The sequence below is a fragment of the Marmota marmota genome, unplaced genomic scaffold (genome assembly GCF_001458135.2).
Source record: "Marmota marmota marmota unplaced genomic scaffold, marMar, whole genome shotgun sequence".
Lineage (NCBI taxonomy): Eukaryota > Metazoa > Chordata > Mammalia > Rodentia > Sciuridae > Marmota > Marmota marmota.
The window spans coordinates 29,000,965-29,017,193 of record NW_025999932.1 but is presented as its reverse complement, the minus strand read 5'-3'; the positions used below and the strand labels follow the sequence as shown (position 1 = coordinate 29,017,193).

At 36.9% G+C, this 16,229-nt stretch overlaps 1 long non-coding RNA gene across 2 annotated transcripts in view; it reads left to right on the top strand.

Annotated features, from left to right (window-relative positions):
• The window catches only part of LOC125616122, a 160,326-nt gene extending 144,325 nt beyond the window's left edge, over positions 1-16,001 (top strand). For both annotated transcript variants that reach the window (XR_007346752.1, XR_007346749.1), the window contains one exon: positions 14,899-16,001. This is a non-coding gene — a long non-coding RNA (uncharacterized LOC125616122). The remainder of the gene's footprint in view (positions 1-14,898) is intronic.
• Positions 16,002-16,229: the final 228 nt, after the last annotated feature.

The window sequence follows — 16,229 nt, the reverse complement described above, 5'->3', positions numbered from 1 at the left end:
CACCATAAATTTACCCAAAGTATACAATTAAGTGGTTCTTAGTATATTGAAAAAAATGTGCCATCATCACAGTCAATTTACAATATTTTAATCAACCAGAAAGAGATCACATGCTGGATGGTATGGGCCTTTACTTCAATATATCTATAAAAAACAACTCTTATATTTAGATATTTGACTGGTTGTTCATTAATTTTTGTTTACAGTGTGAGACAAGGACACAATGTCATTCTTTTGCATGCAGATATTCATTTGTCCTAGTGCAATTTCTTAAGATCAAACAATACTTTTATCTAGTTTTCCCATAGAAACAATACTATAAAAAGGTTAAAAATCTGGCAAGGCTCTGACATCCAAATTTCATTAAGTCATGATCATAATATGGGGTTTAATCACCAACTTTATATGATATTCAGACTTATTAGCCTAAGTATTTTCTTCAAGTTAACACTGGGCAATGTAGTTTTTCTAGCTCAAATCTGATAAAGTTATATTTAATAGGCTGCAATATCATAATGTATTATATAAAAGATCTTACCTTCCCTCTCTGAATTTACTGCCTTAATTTTACTGCAACAAATAAGTTAATTAAAGGAAAGATTTATGATATCCTGGGATTTATAGAGCTTTCACAGATAAGTTTTGACAGGACAATGTAGGAAAACATTTTGTTGAATTACATGAATGGCTTTATATGAAAATGAAGTAAGGTATCTCTTTACCTGGCCCCTTTTCTTCATTACAAATTTGCTGTGTGACAGAGATCAAACTGTTGACAGCTGTGGTGGCTTCAAATTACAGTCTGCTTGCTTTTTTTTTAAGTCACTTTGTCCTTCTGTCTGATTCCCTACTAAACCTTGTACTGGTGTGACCTTATTTATTGTAAAATTTCTATGACTTAATCCCTCAACATTTCATTGTATTATAATGTCAAGGGCCCTAATGTTGTGGTCTTTATAGTAGTCAAACAGAAAAGCGCTACAACTCAACTATACTCGGCTTAACATATCAAAAGATTTTTCTCCTGACCTATATTTACTTATAGGTAATCTTTGAAGATTTAACTGGTAGTAGAGTTAATCTACTACCCAATACAACTCTCTTATTTATTTATTCTTTTATTTAAGCCTAAGGCTCTAAATAGCTATTTGAGATCTAAAACTTAAACATAATTTATATATTAAGTTAATCACCTGACTTATGAGACACACCATAATACTGTAACACATTAAAGACAAATTCACACGATTGATTTTGCTCACTATGTGGGTCAGTATTTAACTGAAAAAAAAAATTATACCAAATTATCCTAACAATTCTATGCAAAAAAGAATGAACCATTAATTTACCAACTTTACTGGAGTAAGATTTACAAAATGAAATACACACATTTGAAATAAAGAATTCAATAAGTGTTGAAAATGTGAATACTCATTAATAAATGTAGCCACCAGTACAATTAAGATGTAAAACATTTCCACTTACCCCATAGTTTCTTTAAGCTAGTTTGCAATCCAAATGCACTTCTACCCCTTCCCCGGGTACCACTGGCTTTCAGTTACTCTGGGCTAATTTTGCCTTCTCTAGAATTTCATATCAATGGAATAATACCATAATATTATATATATAGTGTCTTTCTTCTTCCACTCAGCATAATGTTTCTGAGATGCATACATGTTAAAAAGAATGAGAGCTTCATTTCTCTTTATTCCTGAATCGTATTTCACTGTACGAATATACCCAACTTGTTTATCTTCCCTCTCCTGTTGTTGCACATTTGAGACATCACTACCTTTTTACCAATAAATAAAACCATTGTGATATTTGCAAGCAAGTCTATGTGGATGTTTTCATTCCTCTTAAATATTCAAGAGCAGGATTGCTGGGTCTTTTGATAATTGTATATTTAACTTTAATTAAAAAAAAAACTCCCAAATTCTTAAGTAGTTGTGTCTTTTTGCATTCCCACCCATAATATTCCAATGGGTCCACATTACAGTATATAAAGAAAATATTTTTGTGTTTCTGAAGAATTAGAGCTAAAAATAACATGGGATCCTGAGATAGGAATGAGTCTTGAGAAGTTAATTTACAACTGCATGTACAGAGAGAGAACTCCAGAGAGATTTCTCTAAGACTAGATGTATGTTTTGATAAAAGATAAAGTTTTGCACATTAAAACTGTAAAGAGTTTGTGTAGCCAGAAATTCATAAACCCGACAGCTCCAGGCCAAGTGTGCTCTAGGGGTTCTGCTGCGGAGTCATGAGGGGAAGATTTTTCTAGGGTGAATATGGAAACAGAGCAAAGGAATTATTTGGTTGGTTAAAGACTGAACAATTGCCTCTTAGGGACTTCCTGTTGGGAAGTTCAAGACAGTGAAACTAATTCCCATTTGGTTGCCTGTGACTGGATGAGTTTTGAGTTTTATTTTCTTTTAACTTCTGAGTTAGGTTCCTGCTTGCTTACACAGGAATCCTGGACATCGAGCTACCTCAATGTAACGATCCCTCAGATAATTATTTGAACAATATGTATGTTTCAAGAAAAAAAAAATGAAACTCATGGCCTTGGAGACTTATCTAGGTAATAAAAGCAGGACACAAAGGGGTTTGTCTGACCATCAAAGAGATGTAATTTTGTTTTTAATAGAGTGAGAATTTAGAATCCTTTTCCCTTCCTCTCCAAGGAAAAAAAGGTTTTTCAACCTCCTAATGGGAGGAGAGGAGGCAGCTGCCTCTGCTTCGGCTAGAAACAGAGTAATTTATCCCTTTTATCCATCTCTTGCCAATGGGAGATGCAGCCACTTGGGTAAGGGTTTTTGTCATCTGACTTTTTAGGCATTGCCATAGGGATGATCAATGGAACAGCAAGGGATGGTGCACTTATTATGATGTAAACAATAAAACCAATCTGCCTCTGAACTAGAGCACTCTGTATGTTCATTGAGGATAAATTTTCAAACCCGAACATATATTTTTGTCAACCCATGGTAATATCAAGGTTTAAACTTTAGTCTATTCTGCTGGTTATGCAGTGGTATCTATTTTGGTGTTCAGTTTCATTTCCCTGACGATTAATGTTGAGCACCTTTTCATGAGCTCACTCACTTGCATATCTTGTGTCACTTATGTTAAAATGCTTTACCAGTTTTTATTGGGTTGTTTTCTTCTCATTACTGAGCTGTGAGAGTTTCTTATGCATTTAGGAGATATAGCCTTTGTTACATATGTGCATTGGAATATCTTTTCCTGTGCTAGGGCTTGCTTTTCCATATTCTTAACAATGCCATTCAAACAGCAGAACTTTATAGTAGTGATGCAATAAGATTAAACACATATAACAATGAACAAAAATTAATTCCAGAAATAGACTCACACATTTATGGTCCACAGATTTTTTAAACCAATATATGTCCTGTATTTGCTGTTTCATAGTTTCAAACATGCAAAATATTGTTTTTAAATATTTGGTGCCAAATAAGTCAGAAGCATATGAAAAAACTTGTCATTCTAGTAATCAGCAAAGAGCTTACACACATGGTTGATAGATTTTTAACAACAGTGCCAAGGTAATTCCATGAGAGAAAAAAATAGACTTTTCAATGAATGACAGTGGAATAACTGAATATACATTTGGGAAAAATTAAAATATTATATTCTTACTTTATATCATCCATAAAAATTAATTCAGCCCAGATTATAGACCCAACTGTAAAAACTAAAGTCATGAAACTTCTAGAAGTAGTCAAGAGAAAAGCCTTAAAACCATTGAGTAATCCAGAATTCGTAGAAAACAAATGACATAAGGCAATGCATTCCAACATTAAATCCAGAATATGTTCATGAAGAAATGGGACTCATTTTTCCTAAATATAACACATTACACATTACAATGAACATTACCCATAAGGTTAGTCACCTCGTAGCTGGTAGAGGATTGGACAGTCTGCAGGAAGAGGGAAGGGTTCACCTGCTGAGTTCAAGGGTCACTTTTCTGCCTGATAGAAAGACTGAGAATGTAGTCCAAGGAGATTTTTTATCCAAATCTTATGCTTTAATCTGCTTTTTTCAGCTGTACTTATTTTACATCCTCTTTTCTCTGGGGTGATTTTTTTTTCCAGGGTTGGCCCAATTTTTATTAGGTATTAAACAGGTTCTAATTAATTTTCTCAGCTGTAGTTATACTGAAATCATTCTCCAGTGTGGCTTGTAAGGAATGCTACAGTTGTGACAGGAGAGGACATGGCCTGGCTAAGAGAAAAAGTGACAGCAGTGAGCATAGCAAGGAAGGGATTACTGAGAAGGTGGTGCTCTGTCACACAGTTGAGGGTGGCTACTGGGGGAAAATCGTCAACATTTTCTCTCTCTTTTCCCTGTACAGATTTTTAAAATTATTTTATTTTCACTAGGAAATGTTATTGATCTACAAACAAGTTCTGAAAATAATCTCTTAGTACCTTTGTATCTACACACTACATTTAACAGATATATCTGAAGTGGTAGCTACTTCCTCCCATACATGGGCTTTGGGATTCACATTGTTTGCTGAATTCGGGTTTCTTCATTTCCAAAGCTGAATACAATTTGTTCTCCTAACTTTCTTCTTGGGTGTTTTCATTGCTGAGGTCTGTAATCACATGTTTTTCTGTGCTGAATTTGAATATATATCCTAGTCATGGATATGCCTATCATTTTCAAATTTAAAATAAATCCCTCTTACCAGTAAACACTAGTCTTAGTATTAAAAAAAAAAAAGTTCTGTAAAGAAAATATGCTGTGAATGCAGTATGAGTCAGTTTTCCATCGCAGTGACAAAGTACCTGACATAAACAAATTAAAAAGAGGAAGGGTTTATCTTGGCTCAGTTTCAGTGCCTGGGCACTTGACTCCTTTGTTTCTGGGCCTATGTGTGAAAAAGCAAAACTGCTTATTGCACCCAGGAAGCGGGGTGGGGGGCAAGGACAATGTGTACCCTCAAAGATACACCCTCAATTGCCTACTTCCTTCAGCTAGGCCTTACCTCCAAGCATCCCTCACCTCCCAATAGCACCACAATCTGGGTACCAAACTTTGGGTAGATACTCCAGATCCAACGTATAGTATAACATCCAGCATGCAAGAAAATAGAAAATGAAGGGAAACCCTGGAGCAGATTGATACAGCCCAACAAAGAGAGGGCAAGATCAATAAGAAACAGACTACCCCTAAGTTCCTTGTCTTCAGCATAGATTTGTAAAATTGTAAATTAGATTCTATGGCCTATTTCCAAGGACAAGGAAAAAGAACAACAAAAACTGCTTTGAAAGTTAGCTCCACTAAGCTCTGCCTGTTACCTTTCATCTCTCTCACTAAGTCTGATGTCTTCACAGAGGTACTTGGGGGTTTCATAAATGAAAGAAGTAAAAGGAGAATCCACCTGCTGCAAATGGAACATGCCTTCTAAGCTTAACCCTGTTCCCAAGCTATCAGGAAATATGTCAGCATTTCATAGTATACATTTTACTCTTAGTTTTGTGCCTGGGCAATTTTAGGAAGCATATGAATTCTTTTAGGCTTAATATTGCAGTCAAATATTAGTATTTATACTAAAGGAATATTTATGTCAAAAGATATTTCTTTGAAATATCAAAGAAAAGACACAATACAGAAGTACAAACAGGATATTGCCCTTTGAACACATTTTTGTGGATTTTTCTAATATAGAAAAAATCTTATTACAATAACATTGGGTGCATCTTAAATACTTTCAGTATATTGAAGTTATGTAATATTGAGTTTTACTTGAAATAAATGAGCCATAACTTGGAAACTGAAGTATTTCATAATAAAAAATATTTTAGGAATGGTCTTTGATCTACCTTAAACACTTTTAAGCCAGGGTTGGTGGCACACACCTGTAATCCCAGGGGCTCAGGAGAGTGAGACAAAAAGACCTGAGTTCAAAGACAGCCTCAGCAAAGGTGAGGCACTAAACAACTCAGTGAGACCCTGTCTCTAAATAAAATATAAAATAGGATTGGGGATGTGGCTCAATGGTCAAGTACCCATGAGTTCAATCCCTGGTACCCCCAACACCATCTCCCCCAAAAAAAGAAAAAAAAAAGGATTTTTATTTCTCAAACTCAAGTTATTTGTGCTCTGAAATAGTGTGCAAAAATGATGTTGTGCAGGAAAGGGAAGTAAACTAAAATTTAAGGGTTATGAATAATACTGAAAGTATATCATCTAAAGGTGGTGAATGTTTGACTTCACAATGGTTAATGACCATGAAAAGAAATCAACAAGAAACTAAGAAAAGAAAAATGCCAATTACCAAGGCCAGAACTGTTTAGCCTCACTAATAGGTTAAGGAAATTAAATTAAAGCAACAATGAGAAGCCATTTCTCAACTATTAAATTAGAAAGGGCAAAGACACTTAAGGATGGTTTGGAGAGATTTACAGCAAGGTGTTTGGAGGATGCACAGAACTAGAAAAGCAAAGAGTATATTAATTTTATGTTAGAGACTTCTGAAATTTCCAACCTGTTTCAAAGAACATTTATTAACTATATAAAGGAAAAAAATAGCAATATGCTAGAAAAATAACAGAAAACTATAGCTAAGCACACACACATACACACAATTCTGTTTTGGGCTCTCTTGTACGCTGCTGGTTAGACTACATTTCTGCACTGCAATTTGCTGGATCATTTATTAAATTCACATACTCTTTGAGACACAAAAATGTCCTTCTAGGGATTTATCCCACCAAAAATATTTGCAATTGTAGACAAAGATAACTATGGGAGAGTTTAATAAAGAACTTCCACAGTAAGATCTAAATTTAAAATTTAAAATTGGAAATAATCTGGGGCTGGGGCTGGGGCTCAGTGGTAAAGTGTTTGCCTAGCATGTGTGAGACACTGGGTTCAATCCTCAGCACCACATAAAAATAAATAAAATAAGGCATTATGTCCAACTACAACTAAAAATATATTTTACAAAATAAAATAAAATTGGAAATAATCTAAATGTCCAACAAAAATAAACCAGTTTCATAAGCAGGAGGTATTTATATAATACTATACAGTACAACAATTACTAATTATGCTATAAAATCATATTTAATGGCACTGGAATGTTATGCTATATTATTGAATAATGAAGTAAATTGTAAAACAGGATTGCCGCTGAGCCTACTTCTATTTCAAATTACACAGTTATGATTTTCTATATACTATACATGTGATGGCATTGTGAATTTATATCAGAAGATTAACATTATTAATGTCTTATTGTTAAAAAAATGTGTAGTTTTATCATATCAATGCAATCTGGAGACTGTTCAAATAGCAGTTAAGATCTAAGAAAAAATTCAAGCAAAGAGCTGGTTTAAGTGATATGGAGTGGTAAAGTTTTTCTGTCATGTATATCTGCAAGGGAAAATGAATAGACCTAAAGGAGAGGAAGTATGAGATAAACCTCCAATGAATTTTGACCTTGTATAATGCCTTCCCCTTGAATATGGGAAAATCCTGTAACTTGCTTCTAGAAAATAAAATATGGTAAATGTGACAGCTTAGTCACTCCCATAACTATGTCACCTTATAAAAGACTCTCTCAGTTGACCATAGCAACAGCTTCTCTGATTATAATATTGCAAGGGCTACAAAAGGGTCACAATGTTACCAGATACTATAACCAGGAGTGGGATTCCATAATGAAGAAAGTTTTAAAAGTGTGCATCAGTTGTTGGGCAGGAGGCTAGTAGCAAGGAAACTAATACTGGATCCTACAAAGATGTGACCCATTTTTGAGTTAGAAAAAAAAATCAATTGGAAAACTCTCTGTATTTAGCTTTTTAGGCAGATCACAAACAAAATGAGCTAATAGCAATTTGGGAAAAGGTCAAAAAACAGTAATGTATGTGGTTAGATTGACTATATTTAACATGGTATCCTGAGAAAGAAATGGGCTCAAAAAAGCAATGGCTAATTTTCAAGGATAATATAAAAAATGAATGGAGAGAACTCAGAAAATCAGAAAATGTTGGCACTGCAAAGACACACTGCTTCTCAATCTCAAACATTTTTTTAAATTGTTAGCAAAGATGGTTCATTAAAACTGAGCCTCATACAAAATAAAGCATTTGTCATGAGACCCATTTTTAAAATCTCTGGACCAATTAAATTAGCTTAGAACAAACATCAGGTTAAAGTTTAGTGTCCAGTAAGTCTTTCCAACTGGTTAAGATGGCTTGGGGGAAAGAATCTAAAGGTAGCTTTCCACCGGTGCCTGACAAGCCCTAGGAGAGATGAGGGTGGTAGCTCACAAAGACAAGAAAGTAAACAAACATAGCTGATTTGGAAACTAAGATGCTCTTGAAGCTTGAGGCTGTGATTGGAAAAAGATAAGAATTTCTGGTGTTGAGAGAGTCATATTGCAAAAGAAAAGGAGACTTTTGGACTTTTTGAAATTTAAAATGACCCTCAGTTCCTCAAAAATCAATAAGCAGGGAGTGGACTGAGAAAACACAGCAGCACGTAATGAAGACATATGCTAGCAATACCCAGGCAGGGTAATGGAAAAGGAACAGCCTCACAGAGGGCAGAGCCAAGAGTTATGGAAAACCAGAACTGATCTGAGACCTAATCATAAAGAGCACTACCTGTTCTCAGGGCAGGCAACTGCTGCGACCTCTACCTAGGGCACCTGCTGCATACCATATGAATGTGTATCTTGCATTCTTCCTCTGAGCGTCCATTCTGGCTCCTCTGACCCTGTTATACTGTGGAATATCGGGAGTATGGAGACAGACACCTTTCCATATTAGTGTAGAGGTCTCTTCACAAGAGGAGACATGTTAGAATCAAAGTGACCAAAGGCAACCCTCAGAGATCTTGGATGGGATGAAGTGACTTATGGAACTTTTAGGCTATAATCTCTTAGGAAAGGGGTAAGTACTTTGTGAATGTTAGAAGGAAACTGACTATCTGCTGTGTGCTACAGTGGGGGTATCATTAGAGCTGTTCATCTCATTTTCTACTCTCCTCCCGGCCCATGATAGGACACAATACAATGCCTTCTTAAAATTGGACGCAGGACCTTCCTTAGCCAGTGGAATTTTTTCAGAAGCGATATAGGTGATTCCTGGGAAGAAGTTTGAACAGCCAATACACATTTGTGTGCGCTCTCTTTCTGTCTGTGTTGGCAAAAAGCAAAGTTTCAGATAAAGTCTACTTTAGCAGCCTGAGTCCCCAAATGAGGATGATGTAAAGGAAAGCTGTCAGCTGATCCATGGAAATTGTTTGGTGTGAGAGAGTTCTCGTTGTAATAAACCAATGAGATTGTGGAGTTGTTTTTTTGTAACAGCATAACTATCCTATCGAGATTGACCCATTATCATAATTTTATCCTGCCTCTAATGCCAGGCCCCCCAAATCATTATCTGGTATGCATATACTGCAGCAACTCCCATAAGCTACTTTATAATGAAATCACTATACTGTGTAGAGTGTGAATTGGACAGAGGAAGACCAGAGACTCATTGTCATGTTCATATGAAGAGATGATTCCCAGCAAATACACAAAGGAGAGAGAATAGAGTCAGAATATAAAAGACTGGGGACAGCACAAAGGTATTTAAAAGCTGAATGAAGCAAGCCATTACAAAGGAAGGTGGGGGAAAGGAAGAAAACTATTAGAGAAGTTCTGCAGAAAGCGAGCGAGAAATGTTTCAAAGCTGAAAACTCATATAATCAAATGAGACAAAAAATGATTGTTAAAAAGCCAGGCATGGTAGCACAGGTCTAAACTCCCAGCTACTCAGGAGGCCAAGACAGAAAAATCACAATTTCAAAGCCAGCCTGGGCAACATAGCAAGACCTCAAAAAATAAAATAAAAAGGGCCTGGAGTGTAGCTCAGAGGTAGAACACTTGAGGCCCTGTGTTCAATCCCCAGCACACCACACACACCACACACATAGTAATAATGGTGTATGATAATTAACAGGCTTTTGTTGTCTTTAAGAAGAATTCCAATGGAGGAAAGAATCAGTGACTAAAGAGGTTTGGAGATGGAATGATAGGGGGAAGAAGTGAGAATACAAGAAGGATGTGGATAAGTAGCTGCCTCATTCCTTACTAGAAAAACTTCTAGAAAAAAAGTCCTCTCACACTGCTCCACTTCAAAACTTCAAAGACCCAATCCAAGAATTAGGTGGATTATAGTGTGTCTGTCCACAGCAAGTAATGCATGACCTTGTTAGGAGACCTCTGAAAGAATCAGTGTGAGGTTAGCATTTTAGCCACTCCAGGCTTGAGAGTGGGCAAGTCTATGTCACTGAATATGTCTCCAAGCTGCTCCATCTCTGAGAGTAGCTTGGTACGTAGTAGAAGCTGATCTTTATTATACCTCTTATATCTGGTTTCTCATTTACAATCCTCCAGGATATATCCCCATTGGATAGATAAGAAAAACAAAGCTCAGCATTATTGTATCCCAAGGTCAAATTGTTATAGGTCACAAGGCCACTATATTTTTCTGCCTCCAAAGGCCAGGTATGTGCCATATGTCTCAACTGAGGGAATGGTCACCACTGGGGTACACATGGTCCCACACTATGACATGAAAGTTGAAAACGGATAAACATGGAGTTATTTTTTAAAAAATAATTTACTTATGTAAAAGAATATAAAAATGGCATGCACCCCCCCTCTCTTCCTCTCCTCTCCCCCCCCATTATTGAAAAAAAGGAGACTTAATCATTGAGTCACATCCCCAGCTCTTTTTACTTATTTACTTATTTTAATTCTGATACAGAGTTTTTTCAAGTTGCTTAGGGCTTCGATAAATTGCCTAAGCTGGCCTTGAACTTGTGATCTTCCTTCCTTAGCCTTCCAAGTCACTTGGGATTACCTTATGTGTCACAGCACCCAGCCCAGTGACATGTATTTCTAAGACAAAAAATGAAACATTCCAAGATTCCAAGATGAATTAGCCTGTACTCTATTTTGTCTGAGTAATTTTACAGAAAAGTTTAAGAAACGCTTCATGTTCACACCATCTAGAAAGGGCCTGGGCGCTAGAACAAATGGCTGGAATCAGAGTCCCATTGCCACTGTGGCAAAAGAAAGAGGCCGAAGCCCACTTGCAGAGCTAGTTCCTCCTGCCTTGCAACCTTCTCTGACATCAGGCTTCCAAGTACACACAAGCAACCTGTCAGTCAGGAAGGTACCCAGAGAGGAGATGTGGCATCTCCTTTTGAAGCATATGGAAATGCCAAAAGGCAAGACTTTCTCCATGCTTCTAATGAAATAATTAACCTTCCTCTCTTCCAACTCCTGCACTCCAAAGAGAAAGATTCTGGCTAATTGAAATATAGACATTATCAATTAAAATGCCTACTAATATCTGATTGATTCATTTAGCTTCACATATATACTTAAAAATACAAACTTAAAAATATACCCATCTGGCAATGCCGCGTTTGAAACAATTGTATATGGATTCCTCACACACATCTTGTCTTCACTGCCTTCACCCTTGGTTGACTCACTCTTCTGCTATTGATCTGGAGATGGTTCTTTTCAATTGTGTGGATGCCACACAAACCCGTTCATATAATGCTTTAGGAGACTTTTTTATTTGTCTTGTACGTATTAATTTGAAATCTTTACGATATTATCACCTATTGTATTGCTTTTAAAAACGATCTTTAAGACATTAAAACTTCTTTATACTCAACACTTAAAATTGCCTGGTCTTAAACACATGAGAATAATTAAAGTGTTATGATTTAAATTGTTTTGTTTTAAAACTTGGTCTTCTTAAATTTTTTTTTCAAAATTAGCTTTGCTTAAGGTATTTTTAGACAAAGGTGTTTTCCTTAAATATGTCTTTATTGTTCAAAATAGGGGAATTAAGAATGTAATGTCTAATATCAAACTCCTTTTTCTCCATATGATAATTATTTGAGGTAAAGAAAAGCTTACCTTATTGTCAGGCATATATGACAATTATTTTTCCTAGCTCAAAAGTTTATTTCTAAAACCCAAGAGTTTAAAACCAGTTCATATAATTAGTGATTCCAAGTTAGGTAATATCCTCACAGTATAACGTGAGCCTTGATAGAATGATACACCTCTCCTCCTGCTCAATCTTCCCCTCTCTCCTTGCTCACCCATACCTTCCAATTATCTATAAATATAATTCAATTCCAGAGCAATTTGTATCACTTTCTGAGTCTACTGTAAGTCCCCAATTAATTATGATTTTGTAGTTTGAAGTCATATATATATACATAGCCTTTCTCTAAGGCAGTGGCTTACAAATGAGAGAGCCTTTTTTCCATGTGACTAAAAATAAACAAATAAACTTAGATCAACAAATTCTCAGCCCCTTGAGTATATTACTTAAGATTGAATTACAGTACATTCAGGGGGGCTTCATTAAATACTGACATTCTTTTAATGGTGTTTACCTAATAATATTAGCTGACACTCCCAGTGGTACTCTTTCTCTGAAATATGTCTGAGTTCTTTCACTTCCTAATAAAAATGTCCCTCTATCCTGCTCATGTCCACATTTATATTTATAGCAGTGATTCTCACCTATAATCTGCCCCACCCTGCTCCCTGGGGAGCACATCAGTCTCAGGGTGTCCCACTATCACCTCAAATTCAACAGGCACAACAATAAATCCATCATTTTATTCCTTGTCGAGAGAATTCTCTAAAGAATAGCTTCACATCATTTTCGCCTTGGGAAAGAGAGAGAAAAGTTAAACTTAATATATTCTGACTTAGATTGAATAGGTCTCAGTAAATTAATTGCTTTATAGTGGTCAGAAAGACCTGCCCATAAAATTGTTCTAGTTCCTTGCTCTACTCTATTTTGTGCCCCCAAGCAAGATTATTTAAGTTGAGCTAATAATAACTACATGCGTTTTTCTCTGCTCAGGTTTTAAGTGTGTATCAAGTAAGAAGGAAACAACTCTTTCTTCTCTTCTAACATCCTATGAGGAAACCCTGCTCTGTTTGTGTTTGTGTTTATGTACTTATGTGTTTATATGTGTGTGTGTACATGTGTATATGTGTGTATACGTGTGTATGTGTATTTGCATAGATGCACATGTTTGTGTATATTATGTCTTTGCAACTGTACACATGTGTATATTTTCATATGTGTATGTGTACATGTGTATTTGTACACTTTCATTTGAGTGTGTTCATTGATGTTTGTATGCATACTACACAAAGATTGAACCTTAGTCACACAGTGGAAACTCTGGTTGTCCTAACTCCACCATGCTTTCCAGCTGTACCTCTGCCCCTCAAACTTAATTGATTTTCGAGATGGATTATCCATATCCGGCATCAATCCCTTCCATCCAGAGGACTTGGAAGTACAATAAGGCAATTGGAGAGTGGGGAGCCAATTTTTCTCTCTATCCACCACATCCCATAAAAAGGTTACCCTTTATCTTAATTTTATCTAAACCTCTCCTCTTTAGGAAGCTCAATGTGATCAACCCCTGTGGGGTAGGTTAGAGTAGAGAAGCTGTTTCCCATTCTGGTTGACAAGTCAGAGGCCATGTGTGACATTCTCACTCATAGTCCCTTGAACACTCACATACTCATGCTCATTTGCACTCTTATATGCACACACTCACACTTACACTGACATTCACACATACTCTCACATCCACTTACACTCAGTCATGCGTTCACATTCACACAGGCATACACACAGGCACATACACATACACATACACACACAAACACACAACCTCCTCTGGTCACCAATCATTTTTTTTTCCTCCTCTCTAACATCTAGTCCCAATGACTTTCTACTGTTTTGTCACGATGTCTGGTCTCTTAGCTCTGCCTCTGCACTTCCACAGCTGGAACCTCAGTCCAGAGGCCTCTCCTAACACCCAGAGCATCACAGCTTCTCCTAATAGATCTCCCAGACTCCAGAATCTCTGGATTCATCTTCTTAACCCTGAATTTCTTGTACACAGTGGTGTCATCTCACGGGTTATAGACAAGTCAGGCACATTTAAATAAGGGTCACTGGATAGGTCATGGGGATTGAACATATTCTGAGTGTCTTGCCACAGGTTAAGGGTATTTTGATGGGGATGAAAATGGATAGTTTAGTCTGTCTCTTATTCTCAGTAGGCTTGTCCAACAGTCAGCAATCTCTAAAAACACAACTATCTTGCAGAGAGTCCCTGGGTTTGTTTTTGTGTTTATGCCTGTCCTACCTTCCTAAAAGCATCAGATGTTTTCTCAGGATGAGGACTATGCTAAAGTGATGTGTATATCCTCTACAGTGGTTATTGTGTGCCTGATAGAGATAGTAAATTCATTCCCATATGATTCCCGGCACCACCATCATGAACTGTGTGGCCTTTGACAAGGCTCATGAGTTCTCTGAGCCTTGCCTTCCTCCTAAGTAAATGAAACCAATAGTACCTGCTTCAAAGTGGTTTTAAGGATTAAATTGGCCAATATAACAAAAGGGTTTACCTGGCATACAGTAATTATGATTACTTACTGAGTGGAATGCAGCTGTATCAGCTAAAAATCCTTTGAAGAAATGAGATGCAAGCATTTGCTACTCTGAGATTCTACCCAGGAAAAAAGGAGGCAGGTGCCACAAACAATGAAGTCCTGAAAACCAATGCCATAGCCAGAATGTTATCCAGTTTGGATTCCAAATGACAAGGCTTGAAAGTAAAGCATCCGGTTTTCAGGAAACTCTCAGCCCCTACACAATGATCAGCAGCACCATCCCTTTTCGCAAGAGACATTGAAACAGAAAATGAGCTATTTGTGCAATCCTGTGTGCCTCTATTTCAAAGCATTGAAATAAGCTTAATCTTAATATCTTGATTCTTTCTCTATGACAGGTACCCTGGTATTGACCAGCTCTTCATCTCTCATGGAGAAATATGAAGCTCCATATCTTGAATGATAAATTATAAGCGCACCCCAGAATGCAAAGGAACTTAAGGTTTCAGTCTCCCCTTTTGAAAAGGTCATTAAATACATTGTTTCTTTGCTACCACTAGATGGTACTAGCCAGCTGCTTGTCATCTTTTTTATTTTGTGTTTTGTTTACTGCCTCTGCACATTAAACCAAGAAACTGATTGCAATAACGTACTTTGAAGACATGGAGCTTAGAGAGACCTCGGACAGTCATCAGAATGTAACTAAGGTGCCATTTCTTAGATGGGTCAGCATATCCTTCCAACCTTCCTTTATACCAAGTCCTTCTTTGTCCTCTCCTGAATAATGGAAACATTTAGTAATTGTAGATATGATTCCTATTCCATTGGCTTCTGTGTTGGGGACCTTGGCAAGGCCTAGGAGAGATGTGTGATGCAATGACTTGGATTGCACTTCAGGGAGCCAGAGTGAAGGCTGGCTGTTCCACTTCGCTCAAGAGCCAGGTTCTGCTGCCTGTCTATTTAGCATATCTCCTTCCTCTTGTCTCAGACTCCCAGCAGATCCCTAATGCCACAGGTACTTGAATCATCTTTCTCTTCATTGGCTACTGGACTATGTCATGGGAGTTACTGGTAGAGACTGGAGAGTTTGACCTGGCATCTGACCAGAGAAGAGGCAGAGATCCAAGCTGTGTACTGGATGTGTTACAGAGGCAGTGAACAAACCACCATGAATCACAATGAAACAATGATGCCTTCACCAGACGCTGGTGCTTTTGAAATTCCCAGAACTATGATCTAAATAAATTAATTTTCTTCATAAATTACTCAGTCTCAGGTATTTTGCTTTAGCAACAGAAAACAGAGGCTAGGGAAAGAGGCCCCAGTATCTGGCATTGCAATCCATATGCCAGCTATGAGAATAAATAGGAAAACAATGGTGGTATTTTTGTTAACCCAGGGTTAGCCAAGAGTAATCATTTGGGGATGGGTATTATTGAGAGATTAAAAGGACACCAGTATCCATGGAAAATTTTAAACTGAAGCAAAGTTTAATTGTTATGCAGACCTAAATTTTAATTCCAAAACAACCTCTATTGAACCATGGAAATATAGAACAATAGCTTAATTTTTCTGAGCCCATTTCCCTATCTGAAAAAAATATATTGAAAAGTGATGAAGTCATTCAGTGGGAAGTCATCAAATAGTCTACTTTCCTCCAAGTAGCTAAAATAGAAGGCAGTCTCCCCAAGCCCCACTCATGCCTCTTCAACTGTGAAGTCTGATTTCC